Source organism: Triturus cristatus, chromosome 6, assembly GCF_964204655.1.
Source record: "Triturus cristatus chromosome 6, aTriCri1.1, whole genome shotgun sequence".
NCBI lineage: Eukaryota > Metazoa > Chordata > Amphibia > Caudata > Salamandridae > Triturus > Triturus cristatus.
Genome location: NC_140589.1, coordinates 1,785,098,175 through 1,785,115,563, shown reverse-complemented (window position 1 = coordinate 1,785,115,563; position 17,389 = coordinate 1,785,098,175). Strand labels below are relative to the sequence as shown.

At 46.8% G+C, this 17,389-nt stretch overlaps 1 protein-coding gene and 1 long non-coding RNA gene across 3 annotated transcripts in view; one reads left to right on the top strand and one right to left on the bottom strand.

Annotated features, from left to right (window-relative positions):
- Positions 1–11,614, bottom strand: part of LOC146822003 (uncharacterized) — a 105,092-nt gene extending 93,478 nt beyond the window's left edge. The window contains exon 1 of the long non-coding RNA XR_014963220.1: positions 11,534–11,614. This is a non-coding gene — a long non-coding RNA (uncharacterized LOC146822003). The remainder of the gene's footprint in view (positions 1–11,533) is intronic.
- LOC146822002 (uncharacterized) overlaps positions 11,530–17,389 on the top strand; it is a 211,852-nt gene continuing 205,992 nt past the window's right edge. The window contains exon 1 of one of the 2 annotated variants that reach the window (XM_085613108.1): positions 11,530–11,886. The gene's annotated coding sequence lies outside the window, so the exon portion shown is untranslated. The remainder of the gene's footprint in view (positions 11,887–17,389) is intronic. The other variant, XM_085613109.1, reaches the window with a different exon arrangement.

Below are 17,389 nucleotides of genomic sequence, written 5' to 3'. Positions count from 1 at the left end.
CGCTTCTGGGATACAATTAGAGCCAAAAGTAGACCTGATAGCGACCTTATAACATGTAATATCACCAGTCAAGCGTGGGTCAAACACTTTTGCAAATTGTATACTCGCCAAACTGGTGATATTGCTACAGCTACTTCTAATGATGAATAGGCCTGGGAGGTGGCTCTAGTAGATCCCGACCTTCCAATAAAGAGAGTAGACCATGCAACTGGCACTTTATGTACTATCACGCCCCTTAAAGATTGGGAGGCAGATTTGGCAGATCCCGTTTTTTCTATTAAAGAAGTGGAGTATGCAATTAGTACCATCAGGCCTCAAAAAGTAGCCGGCCCAGATGGCATCCCTGGGGATCTGATACGCTCAGATATTCCAAAATGGGGTAAATTCATCCATTGCCTGCTCAATGCTGTCAGTAGGGGCGCACCTATTCCCGCATCTTGGAAAGGGGCGGAGGTTGTCCCTATTTTTAAAAAGGGGGCTAGGGACGACCTGTCCAACTATAGACCTATAAGCCTGCTGGACATAACTCAAAAGGTGGTCGGGAAGGTGTTGTTGGTTAGATTACTACAATGGATCGGTGAAAACAACATCCTTTCCGACTCCCAGGCAGGCTTCAGAGTAGGCACTGGCACAATTGAACAAGCGTTTAGATTGTTGCTAGTGTACTGGAAGGTGGTGGTCCTGGGCAAAGGCAGTCTCTATCTCGCATTTATCGATTTAAAGACTGCCTTTGACCTAGTACCCAGGGAGACTCTTTGGAGAGTTCTCGCTGACATGGGGGTACCCCACTACATACTATTGTTAATTGTAAGGATGCATGAAAACACCTTTGCCCAGATTAGATGGGGCAGGGACGGAGAGAAAACTAGCAGAATCCCGGTAGAGAGAGGGGTTCGCCAGGGATGTGTTCTAGCTCCCACCCTCTTTTCTTTATACGTCAACGGTGTGGTCGAGCATCTGCTGAAAGATCCTACAGACGAACCATCCCTGGCGGGGGAACGTATCCCTACCCTCCTCTTCGCGGATGATACACTCTTACTCTCCAAATCCCCAATGGACCTCCAAAAATTACTAAACAACTTCCAGCTTTTTTGCGTAGAACGGGGCCTGGTAATCAACACTGATATAACGAAATATCTTGTGATGAACCCCCCTAAAAAACCCGTGCGCCCTCCGAGGTTGAATGCCGTACCTTTGGGGAGGGTGGATGTGTTTGATTACCTAGGGATCCGCTTATCGCATAATATGCAGTGGGCTCCTCACTTATGTAAGATGTTGCTAGCTCACAAGAGGGTAACAGGGGTTCTTTTGAAGGAGCAGCGCTCCTGTGCAATCAGACCTATAGCCCCTGTTATCGAAATCTATGCAGCAAGGGGAGTCAGCTCCGCTCTTTATGGGGCTGAGCTGTGGGGCTCATGCAATACTAGTGAGCTGTCAAGATCTGAGAGGAAGTTCTGTAGGGCCATTATGTCACTTGCCCAAGGTACCCCTATGACTCCATTGATGCTTGATTTAGGTTGTCGTCCCATTGGTGATCTGGCGAAATTTCGCCCCCTACTGTTATGGGCTCGGTTGTGGCGAGTCCCGGAGCTAGCTAAATATGCTAAAGGCCTCTCCGAAGTTATGTCACTTCCCGGGTGGCATAGGATAAAATGGCTGAGAGACATGAAAGCCCTCCTGTGCAATCTGGGGCTAAGTACAGCATGGGAAAATAGGTCTTCCCCTCCGAAAGCAACACTTAAGACTTTATACTGGAACTGGATTGCGACCCAACGGAATACTAACTGCACATTGGGCAGACTCACGGAGGACTTTCTGAAATTCAAGGACTTGCCGATCCAGGAATTATATCTTGATATCATAGAGAGACCTTTTGACAGGACCCTTTATTTTAAATTTAGGACCGGGACTCTTCCACTTAATGCTTTTACATCTCGGTGGAAACCCCCAGCCCAGACCACAGAATTTTGCCCTTCTTGTATATCTAGACAGGAGTCTGTGGCGCATTTTTTATTTGAATGCCAGGAGTATGTACACCCAAGAAGAAGATGGCTTAAGCAATTGTGTCGCTCGTTAGGAACCAGGCATCACACTGAGGCGCTACGCATTTTAATGTCAGACTCGCGCCCTTTGTATGCTTGTGCCCTTTCAAAAATTTTATCATGGGCATGGTGCATTAGAAGCAAAAGGCTTAAAGAAATTGTTTAATTTGTTCTTAACACCTATTTATGATGTGCTTCTTTTTTTCATTGTAAAAATTGGATTTTAAGGTTAAATGAAATCAAATTCTTTTTAATTGTGAAGCTTTTATGATATGTTTTTATCGAATAAAGCCTTTGACTTGACTAAAATTATGGCATCAGGTAGTAACACGATTATTTGGGGGGTGATTTCAATGTCACTCAGAGATGATTGGGGTACCTCGAAACCCACACTCTGAAGCATCCCAGCAGCTAAACGACCTCATTTTAGACAACAGACTCATTGATATATTGCGAAGCAGGAGTCCAAACGTTAGAGAAGGTACATGCATCACATCCCATCATAAAGCCTGGTCCAGACTCGATTTTTGGCTGGTGACGGGCGATGTAACTTCCTGGACTACTGACGTCCGGCATCTACCGCGTACGCTGTCCAACCATGCTTCAGTAATATTACGCTGAAGGATACTGCAAGCATTGCCCCGCACGCTCAGTTGGCGTCTTTCACCACATGCTTTAGCAGATGCCGCATTTAGATGAAGAGATCAGAACTGACATTATCCAGTACTTCTCTGTGAATGAAGGCTCAATAAAATCTCTCTCAACTCTGTGGGAAGCCTTCAAGGCAGTTATAAGAGGGTCTTGCATATCCAAACGATCTGGGGTGCTGAAATCCATTTGATCAACCCTGGTAAAACTGGAGCAGGAAATTAAAACCATGGAATCCATGTTCTTTAAGTCTGGAGATCTGGGTCAATTAGCATGCATACGGGGGAAAATATCCGAATTTGAACAAGAGGCAGTTAGGGAGACCCGTTTCCTGGGGAAGAATGTGAGAGCACGAGGCTACGGAGAAAGCAAAAGACCAGGTAAAACACTAGTAAATACACTCAGACAGCATACTATATATCCAAGTTACTAGATGATGACTCCACTCCCATCCGTGGGCAAGAAGCCACATGTTGCACTTGGCCCTTTTAGCAGGGTCATCCCTGAACTTTTTGCCTTCCTCCTGTATTTTTTCTGACCTGTTGTTGGCTGTTTTAGGACTCTGGGCACTTAACCACTGCTGATCAGTGCTAAAGTGCATATGCTCTCTATTGTAAATTGATGTACGGATTAGTGACTCCATGATTGGAATATTTGATTTACTGGTCAGACGCTAGTACAGTGCACCATGGGTGCCCAGGGCTTGTAAATCAAATGCTGCTAGTGGGCTTGCAGCACTGGTTGTGCCATCCACCAAAGCAGCCTGTAAAGTGTGTCTCAGGCCTGCCATTGCAGAGCCTATGTGCAGTCTGGTACTTCCATGTTGGCTGGCCAAGTGCACCCATTTGCAAGTCCCTAATCCCTCCCTTCTCTTCATATCAGACACCCCTAAGGTAGGCCCAAGGGCCGGGTGCATTGTAAGTAAAAGGTAGGACATGCCCTGGTGTGTGTGGCATGTCGTAATAATGAATTACAGCCATTTCCGTTTTTCACTATTGCAAGGCTACCTGTTCCCCATAGGCCAGAATGGGCAGTTTGATTATAACAACTTATAATCCTAACTGACCCAGGGAACATGGTAGAAATTTGAGTTTAGTATGCCTGAACTTGAAATGATAAAATACATCTTTTAGTGAAGTTGGTTTTAAAATTCTGTGTTTGAAAATACCACTTTTAGAAAGTAGGTATTTTCTTGCATAACTATCCAAGCCAGCCTCTGCTAGGTTGTGTATTCCTTGTCTGGCGTTTGAGTGACAGGGGCTGGGGGATTCCAGATGACAGGGTGAGTCAGCACAAGGCTGAATAGAGAGATCTGCATGTAGAGTGGTGGGAGGAGTTGCACCTGGGACCTGAATAGGGCTGGGCCGGCCTTCCACAATACTGGCTCCACCACCTGTGGTGTGTCTGATCTCCCTGGCCCACACTGTCAAAGGAAGAAGGAGTCCTGTGAACAAGACTGACCAGAACTGGTTTGGACTAGGCAAAGGCCTCTCTGTCTTCAGAGAATAAAGAGAATATGAGTATAAATACTAGGGCCCAGACCCCAAGACTTTAGATCACTTCTGGGAAACAAGAAGAACCTTTGCTGAGGAGTGGAACCAGAGCGAGACTGCAGGAGGAGACTATCCCCATGCTGTGTGCTGTTTGAGGATTGGCCTGCAGTGGTTACCTGATTGCCAAAGAAAGAAGAAAGGACTTTGTGCTACTTTCATCAACTTGTAAGAACATCTCCAAGGGCTTGAACTAGTGCTTGCCTCCTGCCTGAAGTCTCAGGGATACAAGACTTCACCAACCAGCTCCCCTGAGTTCCCTTGCTGGGAATCTGAAGTGCCTGCTGTTGAGCTGGGCCTTCTGAGAGACTGCATGTCGCTGGGAGCTGGAAGCGCGACTCAAGACGAAGAAGCGTGTTGCCGCCGCAGCAGATGTCGTCGCATCGCCGAGAAAGCGCGCCGCCGCATCGCTGAAGCGCCTCCCATCACCAGAGAAGAGTGTCGCTGTTGCAGCAGTTGCTGTTGCATCGCTGAGGAAGCGTGCCGCCGCTGTTGCCATCGTATCGCCGAAGCGCCCCTCATCACTGGAGACGAGTGTCACCGTTGCAGCAGACACCGTCGCATCACCAGAGAAGCGTGTCGCAGGGCTTGTCGCGGCTCAAAAAGATTCGCTGAGTTGCCGCACGGCCGTAGGGCGTGCACGCATCACCCCTTCGTTGTCGCAACATCAAGACAACGCCATTTTTGTTCATTGCACCGGGTCGTCATCGCATCGCGGCGTTGCTAGTCGCATCGCCACAGAAGAGCAGTAAGAAACCGACGCATCATCTGCCCACGCAGTGAAGAACCGACGCATCACCTCCTCTCTGGTAAGGAACCAATGCATCACCGTCCCCTACGCAGCAGCAGGGAATCGACACATCACCTCCCCCGAAGCAAAGAACCGTCGCATCACCGTTCTTGTGTGTAAGGAACCGACGCATCACCTTCCCTGCAACTCTTTTGTTTGTATCGCGTAACGCATCCAAAGGTACATTGAATGCTAAGTGTCGCTTTTACCATCTAAAGAGAACTGAGCTATTTCTACCACTTTTAAAGTACAGTATTGTGGATTTTTGTCGTTTGTGGTCTTGTGTTAAGCCTATATAAAGATACTTATTTTTTATAATACAACCTGTGTGGTGTCCATCTGTAGTGTTGTCACTGTATTACTGTATGTGTTCACAAAGGCTTTACACACTGCCTCTGAGATAAGCCTGTCTGCTCGTGCCAAGCTACCAAGGGGATGAGCAGGGGTTATTTTAGAAGTGTACCCCCGTACCCTGACTAGACGCAAGGGCCCCTATTTGGTCAAAGGTACCTACCTCTGCCAACTAGAGACCCCCAAATTTAACACCACACATAAGCACCTAATCAGATTCTACTCCTCACTATACAAGGCCATGCAAAGCGTGCACCACCCTGAACTCGGTGAGTACCTAGACTCAAATGAATTACTGTGGCTCAGCGATGCGCACAGATCTTACTTAGATGAACCTTTCACAGTTGAAGACATCACACAAGTCATCAGCAGCCTACCTGATGATAAGGCTCCTTGGTTAGATGGACTTACCACTACATTCTACAAGACATATGCGGAGGAACTTGCGCCCCACTTACTTGATGTATATAAAAAATCATTAGAGATAGGTACCCTGCTGCCTACTATGCGTGAGGCAGTGATTATTTCTCTTTTAAAACCAGACAAGGACACAAATCCCTGTGACTCATACAGACCCCTCTCTTCAATATAGACGTAAAGATTCTAGCCAAACTGATAGCTAACAGACTACAGCCGTTCCTACCACTTATTGCAAGGCCAGACCAATCTGGATTTATTCCTGGTAGGTCGGCTGCACATAACCTGTGCACATTCTTTGCCACGGTTCACCAAATAGATCCAAAACGGCCAGCCATTGCAGTGTTACGTGAAGCTACAAAGGATTTTGACTCCCTGGAGTGGCCATTTTTGTTAACTATTCTCCCTAGGCCAGGACTCAGCCCAAACTTCATTAATTTATTAAGCCTGCTCTATACTAAACCCACAGCCTGCCTTAGGGCTAATGGGCTAATATTGGAGCCATTTTGCATAACCCACGGTACTAGACAGGGTTGCCTGCTCTCGCCGCTGCTATTTGCAGTGGCGATGGAGCCTTCAGCAGCCAGAGTTCGTCGGCACCATACTGCCCGTGGACCGGGTTTCACAGATAGAAGCCTCATAATTTCAATGTACGCGGACGATATAACACTATATATTCGTAAACCAGATGAAAATTTGAATCCAGTGCTGAGGGAAGTCCTTCGATATGGGGGAATTTCTGGCATAAAAATAAATTGGTCCAAATATTCTATCTTACCTCTCAACGAAGCCCCTTTAGAAATTAATTTGGAATATCCTCTTACATGGGCTGATGGGGCCGTCAAGTACCTTGGTGTCTGCAAAAGTAATAACTTGCAAGACATATGGCGTTTGAATTTTGGCAGATTAGTGGATTGGTTGGAACATAAATCGAAACTCTGGGCTGCTCTACCTCTGTCACTGGCTGGCAGAATTGCCATAACCAAGATGATAGTCCTGCCTAAGTTCCTATTCGTAAATGTACCCATTCCTTTGACCAAGGCCTTTTTTCACTCACTTCGCTCCATCATGATCAACCTGATTTCGGCCGGCGAAACAACCTCGGGTGAGCTGGGAACTGCTGACACGCCCACTAGCAGGGGTAGGACTAGGTGCTCCTGACCTCAAACTTTACGCTCTATGCGCACAAGCCCAATTTCTTCACTATTGGATATACCCCATTCCTTTTCAGCCACATGTGGCTATTGAGAAGGACGTAGTTGACCCCACCCCACTTCATGCGGCTATATATACATCATATCACAGAAAGGTCAACGAGGTGACCACGGTCGAGACTATATTGTGGTAATATCTAGAATTGTATGATGTAACTGTGAGGCAGTAGAACTGCATCACAGCTAACATTCTAGGAATAACCAGTATTGGACTGTATTGCTGAAGGTTGTGATGCTCCGTCCATCACCACCCCCTTTTGTACCGCTTTGTTCGCCATAAGTTGGCAGGGTATGCTCAGACGTGAGTCCCTTGCTCACTTTGCCACTGGATTCAAGCAAGCCTGGCTGAAGATGGCTGAAATGCCAGAAACCGGTCCTAGGAAGCTTGGTTCCGGTCCAGGGAAGGCATGGCTTGGCAGTTCGGGCTGGACTGTTCCCATGAGGCACAGGGTCAGACTGATTTGCATATGGCCATGTCTGAACTGGGGTGGCAGAGTGGGCTAAATAACGGTGATGGATCAAACCCAGATCTGTTGACTGGGTATGAGTGTTTTATTGGTTCTGATGCTCTGTCCATCACCACCCTCTTTTGTACCGCTTTGTTCGCCTTAAGTTGGCAGGGTATGCTCAGACGTGAGTCCCTTGCTCACTTTGCCACTGAATTCAAGCAAGCCTGGCTGAAGATGGCTGAAATGCTAGAAACTGGTCCTAGGAAGCTTGTTTCCGGTCCAGAGAAGGCATGGCTTGGCAGTTTGGTCTGGACTATTCCCATGAGGCACAGGGTCAGACTGATTTGCATATGGCCATGTCTGAACTGGGGTGGCAGAGTGGGCTAAAGAACGGTGATGGATCAAACCCATATCTGTTGACTGAGTGTGAGTGTTTGATTGGTTCTGATGCTCCGTTCATCATCACCCCCTTTTGTACCGCTTTGTTCGCCTTAAGTTGGCAGGGTATGCTCAGACGTGAGTCCCTTGCTCACTTTGCCACTGAAATGCCAGAAACCGGTCCTAGGAAGCTTGTTTCCGGTCCAGGGAAGGCATGGCTTGGCAGTTCGGTCTGGACTGTTCCCATGAGGCACAGGGTCAGACTGATTTGCATATGGCCATGTCTGAACTGGGGTGGCAGAGTGGGCTAAAGAATGATGATGGATCAAACCCAGATCTGTTGACTGGGTGTGAGTGTTTGATTGGTTCTGATGCTCCATCCATCACCACCCCCTTTTGTACCGCTTTGTTCGCCATAAGTTGGCAGGGTATGCTCAGACGTGAGTCCCTTGCTCACTTTGCCACTGGATTCAAGCAAGCTTGGCTGAATACGGCTGAAATACCAGAAACCGGTCCTAGAAGCTTGTTTCCGGTCCAGGGAAGGCATGGCTAGGCAGTTCGGTCTGGACTGTTCCCATGAGGCACAGGGTCAGACTGATTTGCATATGGCCATGTCTGAACTGGGGTGGCAGAGTGGGCTAAAGAATGGTGATGGATCAAACCCAGATCTGTTGACTGGGTGTGAGTGTTTGATTGGTTCTGATGCTCCGTCCATCACCACCCCCTTTTGTACCGCGTTGCTTCATGTAAATCTGTAACTCCAATAAAGTTACTTCAAGATCCTGTTGGAGCGGTCTGTTTGGATTAATACAAATATGTTGGGCTCGAGATGGTCTAAGAAAGCTTGTCAGAACTCTACTGCTCTATGCACCCTCCACCCCACTTGCCAATCATCCACATTATCCCTTTCTCCATGACAAAGGCTCTATTGATCGTGCCCGGAGCATGGGCATTACAAAGATGGGCAACCTATACCCACAGGATACATTTCTAGCACCGCCACAAAGTCAAGACGGCACTCAGATACCTATCCTCGAATTACTTCTATACTACCAATTTCGAGCAACCTGCAAGGCAATACACCCGACATTTCCAGCCCCACCAGACATCATGAAACCACAAGAACATCTATTGACTACCTAGTCACCCCGCAGGATGACCACTAGATTATACAATTTAACACAAACGAATACTCCGGATAATGTCCCCAAAGCACTGATGCAATGAAGAGATGATTTACACAAACTGCCCACTGACGAATAATGGTCATTCTGCTGTTCATAGCTGAGATATCTATCCCCAGATTACAGGCCGAGGCTTATACATTTTAAATTCATACACAGGATGTACCGCACCCATGCAGCTACATAAGTTAGGGCTACGTCCAGACTCAAAGTGCTGGAAATGCAGGCGCGAAGATGCTTCCATCATTCATGCAGCATGGGATTGCCCCCCCATTTCTAGATTTTGGGAGGAGGTATATAACACTATACTTGCAATCACTGGTATAACACTAGTGGCTCTGATGGGTTATGTAAAGGAGGTCTCTCCTGGGAAACGCAGACTAGTAGCTATGATGCTACTGTTGGCAAAGCGGAGGCTAGCCATCCATTGGGGTACCCCATGATTGCCACATAGCCACTAGGATACATGACATAGCCTACTGTCCAGAACAGCTGATGACTTTCTGGGACCTAATGCCATCGGCCTCTCGACTAGTTGAGATCACTGCCTTATCCTTTCCTACCAAAACTTCAAAGGCAAGCCCATACTGAGTTGGCTCCAGAGGTCTGGCCCTACCCCAACATTCTAATGGGCCTGGGCTGTCCCAGCCATGTGCAGGGTGACAATCTAATTATGAGATATAGATTTCCCCTAGGCCCATTCATTTCCAAGGAACAGTCAATTCGTGAAAGTTGCATCTATTGTGTGGGGGATGCCTTTGTTCCCTCTTTGGGAAAGAAGAGTAATTACCTTAGAGCCGTAGTGGGGACAAAGGCCTAAAATCTGTATTATGATCTGAGCCAGAGAAATATGATAAATCCTGAAATCCCATAAAGTGTGCTGGCAATTGTGAATTCAAACTTGGCATGCATGTCTTACCCAGTTTGGTAACGTGCTGGACCCTGTAGGCCTAAGTGGAGTGAAACTGCACTTCAGGGCAGATTTTGCACATAACAGTGCTTAATTTGTGCTGGTGTTTTCCGGTGCTCTGCACCTAATTGTCAACACCGGTGCTTGTGACAGGCTACCACAAGGTGACGCTGTCTGGCTACTTTATACTTGCCCACAACGGCAGTCAATTATTAATTCAATATACACTAGAAACTACTATTACCTGCCGCCAAAGCCATTCTCATAGCTTTAGAGGCCTGAAATAGTCCGAATTGTCACAATTGTAGGAGTGGGATGGTTAGTAGTTTTACTGTTACTATCATTGACAGCATGACAGGGGCAATGTGCAATGCAAGTTGCAGTGGCCTCCTGACGAGAAGCCTGGCACTTATTTTTTTAACAGATGAAGCACTGATGTACAATACAGATCTACACTGTGAATGCTCACACACATTATAATGCCCATCACAGGCCACTACCGTCTTGCACAGCCCCTTCTGGGTCAGGCTACCTGTGAGCAATTTGCCAAGGCTGCCCGGGAGCCCACGTAGGGTACCCTCCGCCTTAGTGCCACAGGAAGGCACAGGAGTCAGCAGACTAGGCTCCCTGGTCTAGGGACCAGTGGGTCAGCTGGCCGCGTCACTTCCGGCCGTGGGGGGGGGGGGGCAAGGGAACAAATACCTTCCCCCACCCACTGCACAGCTTAAAAGGCGGACACTGGCAATAAACACTCAGTCCATTTACCATAAATTTACTGTAAGTGAGACGGAGGATGCGAGAATCACCCAGAGTTAAAGGTCCAAAAACTGGGTAATCAAAAGTAAATAATCCTGGTGGACTAAAGCGGCGGATCCATATGCTACATTCAGCATCCTTGGCGCCTAGAGTAAGGCCTCTTGCCAACAAGGAGCTGCAGGAAAAACATATGGCAGCTGCTTTCAAAAGACAGGAATCGGTTCCTCTACTTCGACTGTCACTGTGCTAAGCAGAGCCTTTCTCGGTGCTTGGGAGTGAAACATCTGTGAAGTGAAAGTCGAGCACGGGCAGGAAAGCGTGACCTCTGCTGACCTTTACTGAATATTCCCAGGATGATTAAAACCAACAAGCCTTCTTGCGGGTGTTGGCACCATCACAGGGCTCGCAGTGTGCAGACCGGACTCTGCAACTGCAAGACGGGCGTGCACCATACAGTAGTTACAATTCCCGCCACAGTCTGCATTAAGTGACTTTGAAAGTTTACAGGTCTTAAACACCCACTTCTTCCCCCGCACCAGACTGTTCCCCTCTCTCTCCACGTTGCCACAATTCACATATGCAGATGTTTATCCAGGTCTTAGATCATTTCCATTCTGGATATTGAAGAAACCATATTTCTGCGTGCCAAGCCTGACAGTGGTTGCCGGGAGCCAGAGGGGCTGGCATCCGGTCGGGAGTATGGACTCCCAGCCTGTCTCGCCCATTCCGAAAGAGGCATTTCCTCCCCAGGTGCCCGGGTCTCTCTGCCCCCTTCTCGCCCCCCCCCCCCTTGCTTCATCTGTCACACATTAGCATTCCACAGATGGTAAGTACATTTACTCACACGCAGCACGGCGGCCATAAAGAAGCCATTCAGTCTCTCTCGTGCAGACTTCCAGCCTCGGAGAGAGCCAAGTTCAGTGGCTGCGCGAGCCCCCCCCCCCCCCCATTTGCCTGCGGCCACGGAAGTGCACGCCCCGGGCCTGCCCCTTGCAGAGGAGAGGCATGGGGCGGCGGGCTGCACGCGCTACCTGTTAGCAGGAACGTCGGATGCGAGGGACCTGTGCTGTCCAGCCACACCTGACCTCTCTCGCTCTTCCTGGATTGGTGGCCTGGGGATGAGCGCGACCTCTGACCTTGCCTGACTTTAGGGCGCTGGTGTCCTATTGTTCCGCTTGCCTGATCTCCTTGTAGCTGGTGAGTGTTTTGCCCGTACATTGGCGCTTGTGAGGCTCAGTTTAATGCTTGTCTTGAAAATCATTTCTTATAATTCTAAACAAATACTTATGGGGTGTGAGTGAAAGGTCTAGTAAAATCCAGGAGTGTGTACAGAATCCCCTCCAGTGACAAAACTGGACTATCCTGTTCTGCCTGAACAGAATAGTCATTTTACTGTCGTGTTGTTACTTTCTTTTTTATCTAGCGCTCATTGCGTGAATTTTCCATTTCACAACGCTATAAATAACAGGCGTTTCTAATACACAATCATATTTAAGATCTAAGTGTGCAGTCTTCTCCTCTGTAATTACTTTAGCATTCCAAAACTGTGAACTGGGGATCCGGAGTGTTGAATATGAATAACACAGGCACCGAGAGAGAAGGCGAGGTTTAAAAGCGTTATTGCTTATTCGAAAGGAGTCTAATCCCAGCGTCACCATTCGGCTGGAAGAATAAGAGTGTGATATTCCATATAACACAACTAGCACATTAAATAAAAGTGTGATGTCTCAAAATGTTTTTATTCGTTTATATCTCCTCCTAAGTTTCATGGAATATTTTCCCCCAAATTTCAATATATTTTATTCCCCTAGGGTGTTTCTTTGTATTCCTATGTAGGTTGGTATAGATCTTATTCCTATATTCTCATAATCTTCCACTGGTTTTTATACCCCCACATAAATTATCTCGTTTGGCTAAATCCCCCCATAGACTTTTAATTGTTTTACTTCAGTATATTGTCTCATTTGCGGTTTATTTCCTAATGGGTCATTGGGCTTTAGACCTTCATATGCTTTGCCAGGTTTTATTTCACCATAGATTTTCATTGTGTTTTACCCTGGGGTTGAATTGCTCTTCTTTATTGATAAATACTTTCATTCAGTTTCAATCCCCCATAAGCATTCAGTGAGTTATATCAAAGGTTTTGATTGGGATGCATTTCTAGTATATTTGAGCTGTCATATGATTTGATTGGATTACTCAGTACTTATCTATTACTAGGACAGTAGATCTCCGAATAAGTGCAGGTACCAGAACGGGAGCCGGATAAGAAGTAGATGTACTGTCCGACTATACGTATAAATACTCTGAGGAGTGCCAATACTGTCCAGCAAACATCTCTACAGAAAAGTGCTGGTGCTATCCATTATAGACGTAGTAGCCCTACTGAGAAGTGTTACTATTGTGAATCCTTTACAAACATAGCAGAACAGCAGAGACGTGCTGGTGGTGTTTGTTTATCCCAAGTACAAAACCCTTCTGAGATGTTCTGCTAGTGTTCAGCACAAGTCTAACAGCCCTACTGAGAGAGTTAGTATTGGTACTATGCACTGCAAGCGTAGCAGTCCTGCAGAGAAGAGAAAGTATTGTGTAGCCAATCCTACTGTAGCAGCTCTGCTGAGAAGTGCTGGTACTATGCATTGCAAGAGTAGCAGTCCTGCTGAGAAGTGCTGGTGGTGTTTGTCTATCACAAGCAAAACACCCTTCTGAGAAGTTATGGTACCGTTCATTACAAGTCTAGCAGTCCTGCCGAGAAGAGAAAGTATTGTGTGTCCATTACTTGTGGAGCAGCTCTGCTGAGAAGTGCTGGTACTATGTATTACAACAGGAGCAGTCCTGCTGAGAAGTGCTGGCGGTGTTTGTTATCACAAGTACAAAACCCTGCTGGTAAGTTATGGTAGTGTTCATTAGAAGCATAGTGGTCCTTTCCAGAACAGAAAGCATTGTGTGTCCATTCCGCGTGTAGCAGCTCTGCTGAGAATAGCTGGTTCTATGCATTCCAAGAGTAGCAGTCCTGCCAAAAAATGCTGGTGGTGTGTGTCTATAATAAGTACAAAACCCTGCTGTGAATGATGGTAGTGTTCATTAGAAGTGTAGCAGTCACGCCGGGCAAGGCCAGTGGGGTTTGTGTTAGTATAGCAGTCCTTCTGAGTCATGCAGGGTGTGTCTATTAGTAGTGTAACATCCATGCTGAGTGTGTTTATTAGTACTGTAACAGCCCTGCTCAGTAGCAATGGTTATGTAGCAGCCCTGCTCAGTAGTGTTGGTAGTGTGTGTACTACTAGTTTTGCCGTACTGCTAAGTAGTGTTGGTGGTGTGTACATTACAAGTATACAGCCCGCCTGAATAATATTGGTAATATGTATCTATTACTAGTATATCACTCGTATTGAGTAGTGTTGGTAATGTAACATTTAAAGAGTGGTAGCCCTGCTGAGAAGTGCTGCTAGCGAGTGTCTATTACTAGTACAGCAGCCCTGCTGAGAATCCCTGTTAGCGTTTGTCTAGTATTAGTACAGCCACTGAGTAGAGTAGAGCCGTGTAGTGTGTGCTTGTAGAGAACTGGGCTTTTGTTGCCCCCCCCCCCCCACGTTTTGTCCTTTTTTAGCTCCTAGATGCTTCTTTTCGACTCTGGCAGTGCGCTGAGGCCTGCTGACCAGCCCCCGGTGCCAGTGCTCCCCCCTAAAACAAGGTAAAGTCTAATTGTGCTACAATTGGCTAAGGACCTTAGCACCCCTATAAGTCCCTAGTAAATGCTTCTCCAGGGACCTAGGGCAGGAGTACTAAAGAGGCCCCAAGGGCTGCAGCATATCGTATGCCACCCTAAGGGACCCACACACAATTTCCACACAGACTGCCAAAGCAGGCTGCATGACATGGTGCAAACCATGAGTGAAAACCCGATATGACACACTTCTGTGTGTCAGGCCAAAGTCACTGCATCTAATATATGCGAGTCACCCCTCCATCAGGCTTGTGAACCCTAAGGTAGGGTGTATTATATTTTATGTGAAGAGATATCGCCATGAGCAGCTATGACCCTGTGATATCTAGTTCTATTGCTAGGCATTTCAAGTGAGCAGGGAAGCCATGTTTACATATGTACTGGGCACTGATGAACACGGGTTCCACAGCTACATAATGGCTTCACTGAAAACATATGGTGTTTGGTATAAAACGCCTCATATTAATAAACCCACACTGATTCCAGTTATGCGTTTATTAATACATGCACCCATAGGGTACCTTAGAGGTAACCCCTGAAACTTACCAGACCTCTAGTGTGCTAGCAGACTGTTTCAGTCCAGCCTGATGCCACAGATGAGTTTCTGGCTCTCTGGAGGTCAGAAATAAAGCGTGCTCAGGAAAGGATGTTTACACCCCCTCGCACAGGAAGACCTGCTGATCAGCATTCTCAGGCAGGTGAGATTCAAAGAAGCTACCGCTTTTGAAATGCAAATCTGGCTAACCTCACAGGAGACAAAGCTGGCCTCCTTTCTCCCTTTGGCACCTTGACAGGTGGGAACATTAGCTAGTCACCCCAGGCTAGTACCTAGTGGCCTAACCTGATGGGGGAATGAGTTTACAGAAGTGTCCATCTTTGTGTTGACCCACTTAGGAATTCTGGGACAGGCTTATGCCCACTTCTCACTGGAAGTGGTCATATAGGGGGCGTAATGACCCCAGGGGTAAGAAGCCCATTGGCTACTACCTCTCACTCTCCTTCATGCCCCTCAATTGAGTATTTAGGGGAACCCCCGATACCAGGTCTTCAGATTTTCCTTAGGCAAACAAGAAGGAGTAGAAGAAGAAGACTGCCGACCTGAGAATCGAGAAGCACAGCTGACTTGGAGCCAAACGTGCCGGCCTGGCTGCTGCACCCGACCCTCGTGGAGCATCTGACTCGTCCAGCAGCTGTGCAAACCTCAAGAAACCAGGAGGGCTGCCAGTGCTTCTCAAATTGCCAAAGAAACTCCCTTGGAGTAGAGGCGCTACTCCCCTGCAGCCGCAGGCACCAAAGATGCAAGACGCGGCCCCCCAGGAGGCCGCTCCGCGGCCAGCTGGATGCGGCAGCTCCCCTGGAAGAGCTAAGACAAAGGTCTGTCGGCTATCACAAGCTATGGTGACCAGATTCTGTTGACGCTTAAATGTCATACAAACAGGAAAAGTGCACGACTCAAATAATGTTACCATAACACAAAGTAGGATAACATAATCAGCTGTTTCATTCGAAAGTACTGACATGTCAGTACATACTTTTTGTTGCCAATAACTCTCTCCGCAAGTAGCATGACAGTTTCCCTCGCGTCATTCCACCGCATCTAATTGTCTCTAGGCATCTTTTACTGCTGTGGTTTCTAGGATATTCCGGCTTTGCTTGTGCCCTGCAGCAATGTGTGCTCTGTGCCAAAGTCCCTGCTAGTTTATGTGGAGTCTCCACACCACAGAGGGCTTCAGGATGTAAGCAGCAGCTCTTGCACACATGTATTTCATTTAAAATCTTTTGTATTTTGGGTCCTCCTTAAATACCAGTGAGCCACAATAACCACAGTAATGGCATCAAATCTGCACTTTTGTGCCTTTCACAGGGTTTGAATGTTTACAAATGAATCACTGCAGGGCTGGTGCTGAAATTTCACTTTGAGATTCCAGTAAAAGAGCACTAAGCAGATGTAGGAGTTTAAACATAAAGTATATTCTGTACAATGCGGCTCTGTTCATTCTAGACCACAATAACATCCTGAGTACATACTGTCTGTGGCAGCAGCACCCTTGTCTGCTGCCATGCACAGCATCTGCAAAACATCTGCAAAGGGGCTGGTTCTTATACAAACTCAGATGTAGGGCATATTTGTGATATAATTATAGGGCTGCAAACAATGACCCCCACATGTATATGTGCAGCATACATTGTAATCTTGTTGCATTGGTGCTTACATGTGCTGTACACTGGATAGTAAAAATAAGTTACATTGAAAAATTGTATTTAATATATCCAGTTCCTATTACTGAAGAGATTTTGTATCTAACAAGCAGTAGATTTGGATTTTTGCTTTTATTGAACACTTTGAAGGACTAGGACCTAGTATGCCAGAACAATGCTGAACTTTATAAAAAGTTATAAGTATATGTGATTACATAGAAAGCAGCATGAATAATCATAAAACATAAGTGTGAGATGCTGGCTTAGTAGATAGTGTTCACTTATGTAAGTGTAGCACCGTGCGCTAATCCAGACAACCCTTATGGGGATTTTAGTGGTGTTAGACAACCTTAGAAAGTGGTAGCTGTGGAGAGCAGCCTTCAGGCTTAGCCCAGAAGGACTGTAAAGCAGCTTGTCTTTACCTGTACTTAATCTTATGGTATAGGTTAAGTGAAAAAGAACCACACAGTGTAGTTAGAAAAATATCTATTTATTATTAACACTCACTAACACTGTATTATCCCCTACCTGGAGATACAAACACAATACAAGGTCAATAGAATATGTAAATAGCACAGAATACACAGTGGTCCTCAGGGGGAGACCAAACCATATAGTAAAATAGTGGAATGCGAACCACGACCTAAGTCGGGAATGGACCCAGAAGACTTAGAAGAGCTGGGGACCCAAGGAACCACCCTAGGTGAGTATCTTGGAACCCCACGGAGGTCGTGTGCAGAACGGGAACACGACCGCACGCTCAATGTTAGTCAATAG